Genomic DNA, 12,251 nt, shown 5'->3' on the forward strand with positions numbered 1-12,251 from the left:
AGTGCCACCCGTCTGTCTGTCACTATATATTGGAGTGGGTCTCATCCCCCTCTCCTGGGAGGGCACCCGATCTACCTTCTCTCTGCTGCATGGAGTGCCGGCCACCTTCTGGACACCCTATATATATATATATATATATATATATAAAAAGGTTTGGAGTGCGCTCAGGAAAACACAACAATATAAAATTTAAAACATTTATTCCTCAGTCTTCACAAAGACTTCAAGCTTTAAAAGTACAGCAGGTCTGTTACTGGTACAGATGGTGTAGTAGGCCCTACTGCTTCGGCAGCACATATACTAAAATTGGAACGATACAGAGAAGATTAGCATGGCCCCTGCGCAAGGATGACACGCAAATTCGTGAAGCGTTCCATATTAAGGGCCTGCTACACCATCTGTACCAGTAACAGACCTGCTGTACTTTTAAAGCTTGAAGTCTTTGTGAAGACTGAGGAATAAATGTTTTAAATTTTATATTGTTGTGTTTTCCTGAGCGCACTCCAAACCTTTTTATCTCTATTTGCCTTTCCGGACCCGGCTAACAGGGGTCCATTAGAGCTGCTGCTCCTATTTACTACCTTGGGCGCGGTTGGGGTACCACTTCTTGTGATATATATATATATATATATATATATACTGTGACAATGATGCTCAACTCATGGCCCTGTTGCAGTGGCACTCCTTGCACCTATAGTAGCTATGCCCTTGTGTATAAGACTTGCAACTCTAACAGGGAAGTTGGCCCCTTTAAGCTCTGGGCACCACAGCAACTGCATTCCCTGCACCTTTGGTATTAGCACACCTGTCCACAGACACCCCCTTTCTGTGCGTTCTTCTCTCCACGTTGTAGAGGATGCTACCATGAGAATTAAAGAAGGCTACCTACCTTATTTAGCAGTAAATCATATATCACAGGTGGTGCACTTCCTGCAGATTTCAATGAGCCCAGGCAGACATAGAAGAATGATACAAGAAAGTGATTGGAGACAACATATGACGGACCATTCGACACTCCACACCATGACATTTCCATCCACCAGGTCTTTTGCTCAGTTATTAAATCATTGATGGTTACATTTCTAAAGCTACAGTATGATCTAAATTTTAGAATTTTCCATCTTATTTTATTGTTTGTTAAGGATAAAGTTAAAATGGCTTCTCCAAAGAAGGCAAATGCATGTTTTTATCATAATAGGAATATTATTTACCCACAATAAGTGACCGAATAATACCCCTTTCAGACAGAAAACAAAATTACCGGGTGAAGCAGGTCATTTCATAAATAACACGGGTCATTTTTCTGTGTGAAAGGGCACATCTGGTCATGAATCCAGTTTCTCCGACCCTGGAGTTGACCAGGGTCGAGGACACGGGATTTTTGACCCGGGTTGACCCTTTCACACAGAAGAAATACCGGTGTTATTTAGCAAATTACCGGGTACAAATTTTCAACATGGTAATTTGTTAGGGGGGGGGGGGGTCAGACTGCTCTCTGCAAAATTACCCGGCTTTTGAAATGGCATGTATTTGCCAGGATTTTCAGACTTTTCTGTCTGAAAGGGGTATAACTTGTACTTATGACATATAAAGGACAAATAAAGGAAGCGTCTATCTATCTATCTACAGTATCTATCTATCTATCTATCTATCTATCGAGCCATCTTAGTAGCCTTGTACGCCCATGGCAAAGAAATGTATAGGCATCCCTACCACCCATTAATGTGAATAAATGGGAACAAATATCCTAAATTAACCATCCTGCAGTCCTGTGCTGTCACTCAACCTGCTTCGATATGGTGAATCAGGGCCATCTTAAGATCATCATGGGCCCCCTATCTAATATATATATATATTAAAAGTAGGGACAGTGCGCGCCAATTTTTTTTACACCATAATGCCTATTACACATCACACACCCATTACATATTATACAACATGCCATAATGCCCATTACACATTATGCTCGTTGTCATGGAGGATTACCCCTCCTCCTCTTCCCTCCCTCTCCCCACCATGCATGGTAGTAATGGCACCAGCCGGACAGAGAGCAACTCACCCGGCTGTATCAGATCAGGTCCAAAGCATGGCTTGCAGCTTAATGATTTCTCAGAGTAAGGTAGCTCTTTTTATTCATTTATATATAGCGGCCTCCAGACAGAGCTCCGGCTATATATTGCATAATGCTCTTGGAGAGGGGTCCTTTATGCTACATATTGCACAATTTACTAGGAGAGGGATCCTCCAGATCCCTTTCTAATAAAATCCACTCCTGCATGTCTGATGATGGCACATACAAAGTAGGCTGTCCAATCACTTTACACACCACAGGCATCGAGGCAAAGTATAACCTTAATTGAATATAATTGAATATTTGACAGAACAGGTGACTGGACTTTTGGGAGAGATTAACAAATTAGCTGCATAGGAAATAAGAGGTTTGTAGAAGGGTAATAATAATAATAATAATAATAATAATAATAATAATAATAGTTTCATCACATCAATACTCTCCCACCTCTGTCTCCAGAAATATCTATGCAATGCACAATTATTGGTAAAATTTAAGGTAAGTATTATGTATACTTAAAAGTTACATTTCTCAAGCTTATGTGAATCAAATGAACCTTATGGTATGATCATATTTCTGGACAATTACAGAATCTAGCCCAATCTGTAACACAGCCGTGTACCAGACATACCAACAAAGACTCAGTATTATAGAGTAGTATTAAAATAATATTATATAGTAATATAGGGGAGGCTCCAGAGGGCAGGGCCGGCCTTAGGCATAGGCAAACTAGGCAATTGCCTAGGGCATTTGGAATGCCTAGGGGCATCAGCAGCTTCTGCTGATTAAAATGATATGCAGCATGCCTATATTCTGTGTGTGAGTGAGGTTGTCTCTGCATATAAAATAGTGTATTCATGGAAATCACTGTAACATAGCATTCCGTATGCAGGTACAGTCACAGTCGCACACAGAATATAGGCATGCCGCATACCATTTTAATCATCGGAAGCTCCTTGTGTGTGCTGGTCATAGCAATGCAAAGAAGACGAATTTTCAGCAAAAAAGGCCCCGAACGTTAGCAGAACAGGCCAGGAGCTGCATGGCCTATTGAGGCAAGATGTATGAGGAAACATCTGTATCCAAGCAGAGGCAGAGGTCACAGTGTTAGCGGCTGTGCGAGTGCTGTCGGTGGGTGGGTTGGTTGGTTGGTTGTGCAATAGTGTTCGGCATATGTGTAAGGGGCATTATGTGTGTCATGTATAAATGCATTAATAATTTGACATATGTGTAACAGGCATTATATGTGTCCTGTGTATAAGGGCATTAATAATGTGCAACATATGTGTAATGGGCATTATGTGTGTCGTGTATAAGGGCATTAATAATGTGCAACATATGTGTAAGGGGCATTATGTGTGTTATTATGTGTATGAAGGGCATTAATAAAGGTTGGCATAATGTGTAAGGGGCATTATGGTTATAAGGACATTAATAATGTGTGTCATATGTAAGGGGCATTACTGTGTGGTATTATCGGGGGTGCCGAGAGAAAGGGGTAGGGGGTACAAATTACCCAGGCCAAAGTCTGATGGGAGGGCCCAGTGGGGGTCCCGGGCCCCCTCCCCTTGAGTGACAGCAGCAGCTGCAGCTCTTCTCCTCTGCCCAACACACACTGCTTTGTGCTGGGTTGCAGTGTGGCCATGGAGGTGGTTAAAATACAATATTTTCTCAGGATAAGGGTATAATGTGAATAATGTGAGGACTAATGTATATAAGGTAAAGTGGTACTACAGTGTGATGTAACGTGAATAAGGGACACCATCGCATGATATAATGTGAATAAAGTTATTTGAATTGCGGGTAAAATTGGGTGGCCATGCCCCTTCCCAGCAAGAACACACCCCTGTTTGGGCTGTGCACCGAATGTGTGCACTGTTTCTATTTAAAATATTGCGGGTAGGAGCACCAAAATGATGACTGCTATGATGAGGGTTGATGCTGGAAAAGGGGAGCAGGGTCAGAGGCGGCACTAGTGATGGTGCTAGGGGGCACCAGCCAACATCTTGCCTAGGGCGTCATTTAGGCTAGGGCCGGCTCTGCCAGAGGGGAGCGGGTGGAGGGGCTGCAAAACAGTTTAAAATCCAAATAGGGGAGGTACAGCAACTTCCACTAACTCCCATTCCAAACGGACTCACAGGCAGTTGGTGTTTCTACACTATTAGAATTTTGAACTCTGCTGCAGCCACTTCACTGTAGCCACCACTGGTGATAATGTTATTGACACTGAGTAAGAATAGAAATATTACAAAAATGAAGTCGGATTTAAATGATGGACAATGTATCTGATTGGCTATGCTTGATTCTACCCATAAGCCAAATTTATATATGTATGGCTATTCTGACTGATATCTTTTATTATCTCATCCAGTCTGTACAATATTGTTAATGATGTGCACTGCCATGCAATGTTAATGCCCCCCCCCCCCCCGTGTCCTGCATGTACAGACGAGGGAGGTCATCGTTAATGACGGACATGCTACTACAGGTCCTTGCTTCCCTGTCACCCACCCCTCCCCCCGCCATTGCTCCCTCCCGCCATGTGTATGCACCTGCTGATCCTGGCACCTTGCCAGGTTCCGTGATGCCACCAATGTCGGCGCTGGCAGGGATCGTCTAGTGTGTGGGGCATAACTGTAAATCGTTTTATATTCTTGTTTGGGTTTCCTCCGGATACTTTGGATTCCTCCCCCAACCAAAAAATATATAATGGTAGGTTAATTGGCAACCAATAAAAAATATTCTAGTAATGTAGTCTATAATATTGCATCTACTGTAAAACTAATTTCAGGTATTGCAATCTATAGAGAACCATACGGAAAACATAGAACAAAACAAAACTATATGTTTAGCCAATAAACATCTTCATTTCTGTCAGCTGGTCTGCGGCTGTCTGTCGCTGATTTGAAATTCTACAAATTTGCATGCAAGACTTTCTTATTTTATTTATTTTGTCTTCTTAAATTATACATACTTTTCAATAACTGTGTGACATTATCTTACTGTACAGTAAGTGGTTTGTGATTTACAATATGTGAAAGCTTTTCCAGAATGCATGTTTAACAAAATGACATAGCAGATAATTGAAATTTATTTGCAATTTTCAAACTACAATAAACACGATTCTCTTTTCCTTTCATTAATAACCACACGACTAATGCATAACAATCCCTCTGCAGCTTTTACAAGCAAACTTGAGCTGCTGTGTTGTAATAGCTGAAAAAGTTAATGTAGCTTGAACAGGGTTCCTAATTGTCCCTGTCTCTGTCATATTTGTCTACTTGAGTGGTCCTAAATACCACAGCGATTAATTACTACAGAGCAGGTATTACAAGATGTTATCATACTTCCCTGGCTGTCTGGGTGAATGGAAAGAAGCAGGAGATTGCTACAGTGTTTCATCTTTTGCACTTCCTGTAAGACAGTTTAACCAGAAGATTTAATGTGTCAAAGTTAACTGCGTTCCCTAGTAGATATTCACATTCTAATTAAAGATTAAGGAACACAATACATTACACTGTGATTTGTCATACATGGCTTGTTAAGTAGAAAGCCTAGTGGGATTCCCTAACATTTCATTTTTCATGGTTTTGCAGAGATGTGCATAAAATTATCAATATACAGTATGTAAGTGAATACCTTATTGCATGTGTGTGTGTGTGTGTGTGTGAAGATGTGAGAGTCCAGATAATACAATCAGGTACTTGTGTATTATCTGGGCACCCATCATATACCATCGCATACCCTATTGAGTGGTATGGGATGGGATGCGATGCAAGCCGATTTCCTCGTGAAATGAACGGGAGTGCTTTTACAACCGAAATCGTATAGCATTGTATACCATTGTATGGCATAAAATGGCATACAATGCGATGCGATTTAACCCTTCCCGCCCAATTGTAATCCCGCCCTCTGGCGCATCTGGCAGAATGTCACTCTGAGGTGATTTTGTGAGGTGATAAGAAGTATATTGGAGAGCTGCTGTGATTGTGAGGTGTTTTGGATTGGATTTAATCGATTTGACGATGGCTGCATCTTCAGCATCTTCTGTGAGCCTGTTCAGCCTGCCGCAGAGTGAGGAGTATGCTGTGATGTTTTTAAAGGGCCGTAATCTGCTGCCAGTGATGGCAACATCCAGCAATGGACACCCAATGAAGTTGTCCATAAAAGAATATAAGTGGAGGTGCCACATCAGCAGCTGTAGGAAGAAGGTGAGCCTGAGGGCAGGGCTTTTCTTCTCTGGGTGCCGCTTGCCGTTTGTAAAGTTGATCAGATTTATATACTCCTGGTGTGAGGAGCTAACATCGATTGACTTCTGTGATCGGCAACTAAACATGTCAAACAAGACAGCTGTGCTGTATAATGGCTTCATGCGGGAAACCTGCAAACTTGATTAATTGGCACAGCCACAGCATCGCATTGGGGGCCCGGATAAAATAGTTGAAATTGATGAGACCCTATTTGTCAAAAGAAAGAGCAATGTGGGGTGAATATTAACCCAACAGTGGGTTTTTGGAGGAATTTCGAGAGAGACGGGACAATGTCTCATGACCCCTGTGCCGCAACGGGACGCATCCACCCTCATGGCAGCAATCATTGCAAATATTGAGCCCGGCACAACTATACTTAGCGACTGCTGGCGTGCTTACAGCACACAGAAACTTGAACGCACTGGATACCAGCATGCACGGGTTACCCATCGATATAACTTTGTCGATCCTGACAGTGGAGCTCACACACAGAATATTGAGCGACTTTTGGGATGTGCGAAATGGCGAAACAAGCGCCATCAAAGTACTGCTCACCAGAACCTTGAATCATACATGCAAGAATTTGTGTGGAGAAAATGCCTTGCAGGAGACCAACCATTTGACCGCATCTTGCATGCATTAACACTGCTCCCAAAATCAAATTGACTTTTCTAAATTTTGTATTTGTTATTGTGATTCATGTTGTATTTAATGTCATTTTCATTGGCCTGTCATTGCCACTTTTATTGTTGTTTTTTCATGATATTTATTGTTCTATCCTATTTAATCATTATCTTCTAAAAATGAATACAGTTCTTCGTTAACACCTGTTGTCATTACTGTGTCAGATGATTGATATTGGTGGTGTGAATGTTTCCCCAAGGCCCACAACCAGGCCACTATCCACGCCATCCTGACGCGTGGTGAGCGCAGCGAGCCCACGAGGGGCAGCGTTACGCGGCCTCCGACCTTTTCATACCCCCACTATCCACGTCAGCATGGAGTTGATTTTAGATAGTTTGGCGAGCACAGTGAGCCACCCAGCTCGAAGCGTGGCGAGCGCACGCGTAATACCAGATAATACCAGCTAATACCTGTAATACCAGCAGAATACATGTAAAATAATCCTTGTCCGCTCGCCACGCTTCAGGGTCATATTACACGTTCCCTCACGAGGCTCGCAAATCTCGCCACGCTTCAGGCTCGGTGGCTCGCTGCGCTTGCCACATTATATAAATTTAACTCCACGCCGACGTGTATAGTGGGGGTATGAAAAGGTCGGAGGATGCGTACCGCCACCCATGGGTGAAATGTAATAAAGTGAGAGAATCAGAAAGTGAGAGATTTGGTAAGAAATCTACAGGTTTTTTTTAAGTGGCAATCATTTACACTTCAAAAATCAAACTGGTTTTGCAGTGTAAATGATTGCCGCTTTAAAAAACTGGAGATTTCTTACCAGACATAGTGCATTATTTTCCTGATTGTTAACTAGTCTATTACATTGCATTATAAACTTCATGGCATTAAAGCACCAAAATTATCATAACTCACTTAAGCATAAAATGAACAGCACATACAACTGAAATTTTGGAAAGCTGAGGTCACAGCATTTATTAATAATTATATGCCAATTAATGAATTTACCAAGAAATCCTTTCTACTGAAAATGTGACTGGCCTTCTTGCAGTGATCAAAGTTGAAATGTCCGGCAAACAAATTTGTGCCACCAACATAGAGACTTTCAACCAAGCTGTCCCTCTTCTGAAAGAAGTGATTGTTAAGGACAAAATACAACAAAAAGACAACAAAATAAAATGGAGGGATGTTGGGAATTTACAGTATGGAGTGAGGCCAATTTCCTGTCAGACAAAAAAATTTATATGGAACTAAAGCATGCCCCTGAGCTCTTCTTATTGACTCAAGAGGAGCAATAACAAACAAATAAACTGTCAATCAGTGTTTCAGCACCTTATTTCCACATTGTACCTAAGCGCAAGTCACACTTTTAATAATAATAATAATAATAATAGGGAAAGCTCTTCAAAGGTCTATGTGAGGTGTAAGATGTAAGTCAATTTTTGAGCGAGATCTACTGTAGGTGAGCATGACATCCTATTGTGTATATGAATACTGCTAACAGCACAAATGATCTGACACAGGGTATTAGATGGGAGTGTGACATTTTCCACTGACCTCCTATAAATACAAAACTGAGCTCAGCAAAACTTTCCTAAAAATCATCATAAAATAAAAGTACAGTATACAACTACAAAAGTTCAGCAACAATTCACCCTTTGAGTGCAAAAATCTCTGTGAGAGATGCTCAAAATATCCGCGAAATATGTATTCAAATAATTGGGATGGTGCTGGGCTGTCATGTTTTAGGCTCCACCTCAAAGCGGTAAACTGTCCGGCAGGAAGGAAGGATGCAAATGATGAAAAATCTGAAGGTTCCAGCAAATTCCAGGATTGTAGTTAAGTATGGTTAACACAAAACAGTGGATACTGACTTACTTTTCTGAGCCTCAGCTAAAGTTTCAAAACTGATATGTCCATTCACACAACTGCATAAAGATAAGTAAAGGAAAAATTAGAAGCAAAGACATATGACCCATTTATCAATTATCAGATTTTAGGCAAGATAATTATTTTTATAAAAAAAAAATCATGGCAATAAGAAATGATGAACCTCTAGTATGTATTTATATACACATGCAGCAACAGAGACCCTGGTAGGAGCCCATCACTGCGATGTGTAAAAGTAAAATTTCTACTAATGTGATCAATTTTCTTTTCAGTTTTGGGGGCCTGTCAGGCTACTGTGCATGAGTGGTCTGCTAAGTAAAACTTAAAGGATAATAATTATGGCTAAAGGGTCTCTTAAAGTTGCCTCAAAATTATTTTTATCTTAAACCTTGAAGCTTAAAATCAGGATACCTTTTATACCCCTAGCTTTATAATGTTTTCTCAGCAAATGATTTTGAGGCAATATTAGTGCACTATCTGAGATAGATAGATAAATAGATAGATAGATATCCCAACAAACAATATCCCAATTGTGCTATAAACATCCTAGCATCTGATGTGTGTGACCTCTAGCATGTATATACATCACATTTCAAAACTTACAAACTAAACCTGAAATAAAGACTCGGAGACTTAGGTTTGGCAGAATTTGTTAGCTGATTTATTTTAGCACTTTTAAGCTAGATTAATTTATTAATAATTAATTAATTAATGGTGGCCCAGAAAGAACGGCTAATTAACTAAGCTCCACCCACACAATCTGCATACGTAATCAAGCCTACCCTAACAAGCGGTATCCGCTCGACCTACTGCATTGACTACCCACCCATCTGATGGGTTCGCTGCCCCCCGAGCGGGAGATCGAGCGAAGGCCTAAGCCAATGAGAGGCGAGCGCACCGAAAAGCAAACATATACGTAGCATCATCATTTGAATAAGAACTAATTCTATTCACCTGCCGTTCTTTCCCGCCTATCAGCCAACGCGATTAACACCCACCCAACCATAATAACACAAGGGAGGGAGGGCGGGAAAACTTTCAGGAAAGAGAGAAATACTCCTCCCTTTCCTGCCCTGATATCCCAGCTAACACTGCTCTTCCCTAAGTCCTTATTGGACCACCGAGTCACATGCTTCCATAGGTCACACAACAGTCTTGGATGTTTAACCCACTCCATGCCTATTGCAGACATTACGTTATTCTAAACATCCTAGCATCTGATGTGTGTGACCTCTAGCATGTATATACATCACATTTCAAAACTTACAAACTAAACCTGAAATAAAGACTCGGAGACTTAGGTTTGGCAGAATTTGTTAGCTGATTTATTTTAGCACTTTTAAGCTAGATTAATTTATTAATAATTAATTAATTAATGGTGGCCCAGAAAGAACGGCTAATTAACTAAGCTCCACCCACACAATCTGCATACGTAATCAAGCCTACCCTAACAAGCGGTATCCGCTCGACCTACTGCATTGACTACCCACCCATCTGATGGGTTCGCTGCCCCCCGAGCGGGAGATCGAGCGAAGGCCTAAGCCAATGAGAGGCGAGCGCACCGAAAAGCAAACATATACGTAGCATCATCATTTGAATAAGAACTAATTCTATTCACCTGCCGTTCTTTCCCGCCAAAGCGGGGACTCTGAGCCCAGAATCCCCGCCCGGCCACCAACCTAACGCACTGAGCTACAACCACAGATAGATCCTCCAAAATTAATGAACCATCCCTAACCAAATGCACCCCGTTAGGCAGGAAGACCTGATGGCACCAAAACCTAATCCTCTCCTGTGGGTCAACAGCACCTCTGGCAGCTAGAACCCACTGTGCCACCGCCGATATAGCTGCTTCCGAGCCTCATTTGAAGCCTTACCATTTCTAACATCTCTCAAAACGGAGTCGGGGAAACAATTGGAGACCAACCAAGGTGCAGAAAAACCAAGCTGTATTAATGGCTGCAAGATCACTCAAGATCAAGGCCGACAGCTTCAATCGGGACATTTTCCCAAATTTGTTGCCTCCAGCTGAAGTACCAAAGACCTCAGACACTGGCGGACGTTCACCTCAAGGAACGCTTCTAAACTCAAGCCAGTACGGCCCTCGAACTCCAAGCCACCAGACTAGCAGAGAATTCGCAACCGGCCTACCCCCAGATGAGGCCCAGCCGGCTGCCCAATACACAATCGAATGTTCAACTATGCACACTCTGAGCCTATCCTTCATACCTCTAAAGGAGAAGCTATAAGAGGAGACTAGTAGTATTTATATTAAAGGGTTGACCTAAGTATAATAGGAGGATCTGCCAAAAAGAAAATAAATTTGTTCTGTTGAAGCACAATTTTAGGTGCTTAAGACATGCTCCAATACCAATTGAAGCCATACCAGGAAACAAAGATTGAAAGAGACAAACAGGGGGAGGGCAAGGTAATGGAAGGGTATAAGGAAAAAACGGGTGTACTCGGCCGGAGAAAAAACGACTGGACCTGCTGAGGGACTCTTAATTGAGACTATAGCCGAATCAGAGTGATCAAATTCAGTCCGTCAGTTCAGGCAAAAAGCGAGAAAACTCCGGACGCTGGCCCAACAGCAGAGCGTAGCTAATCCCCGAGTAGGATGGACAAGGATGGGGGAATAAACAAATGACCTCAATCAAACACATACATACAAAGCGCAAGGACCTACAGCGCAGTAGGTGAGGCCTAATGTACTATTTAAATTGCGGAGCGCCATCTTCCTAGCGATTTAAAGCTCGACAAGGCCAATTGAGCGGCTATAGCCGATGTGGCAGCCCCAAGGCAGTGGGAATGGGTTCCAAATTCCCAATGGAAACTCGCTGGACAACGCCACCTCGACCCAGCAAACTGACATCAGGTCATCAGAGAGCCACCAAACTGCAGGAGCCAGAGCCTGCAAAGGAAAGCCTGACCAGTGTATAAATGTTTGCCAAGGCCACTGGGAGGATGACCTATGGCACCACAGGAACCAAGGACACACTTCCGCCCCCAGCCGTCAGATCCATCTCGGCCGCCTAATCTTAAACCCCCGAACCCCGGGGACTAGTCAGATATCTTATGCCAGCAAAAAACGCAGCGCGGGTCCTAGAAAGCACTACCAGATAAGGCACCCGAGGGGCACCATGCAGCTGTAGCAAAACAGCAAGGATAGACTCCTCCCGGACAATAGCGTATCGTAAGCAGTGTCTGCGCAACCCTAAACCAGCAGCAAGCAAAAGGTGATGGGGTGGTGGGGAGGGGAGGGCATTTTTTGGAAAAATCAAAAGAAAAAAGAAAATACCCATTAGGTAATGCGCCAGTACCACCCTGAAGTTCCCGGCACTAAACATCTCCTAGAATAGACAACATTAACCCCAACCCCCGCCAACCTGACTGCGCAGATCAGC

General features: G+C 42.5%; 1 non-coding gene across 1 annotated transcript; it reads left to right on the top strand.

Moving 5' to 3' along the window:
* The first annotated feature begins 280 nt into the window (after positions 1-280).
* LOC146061799 (U6 spliceosomal RNA) lies at positions 281-383 on the top strand. The gene has a single exon (XR_014471252.1). It is a non-coding gene; the product is annotated as a U6 spliceosomal RNA (small nuclear RNA).
* The last annotated feature ends 11,868 nt before the right edge of the window (positions 384-12,251 follow it).

Source organism: Crinia signifera, chromosome 2 (genome assembly GCF_055691185.1).
Source record: "Crinia signifera chromosome 2, ASM5569118v1, whole genome shotgun sequence".
Lineage (NCBI taxonomy): Eukaryota > Metazoa > Chordata > Amphibia > Anura > Myobatrachidae > Crinia > Crinia signifera.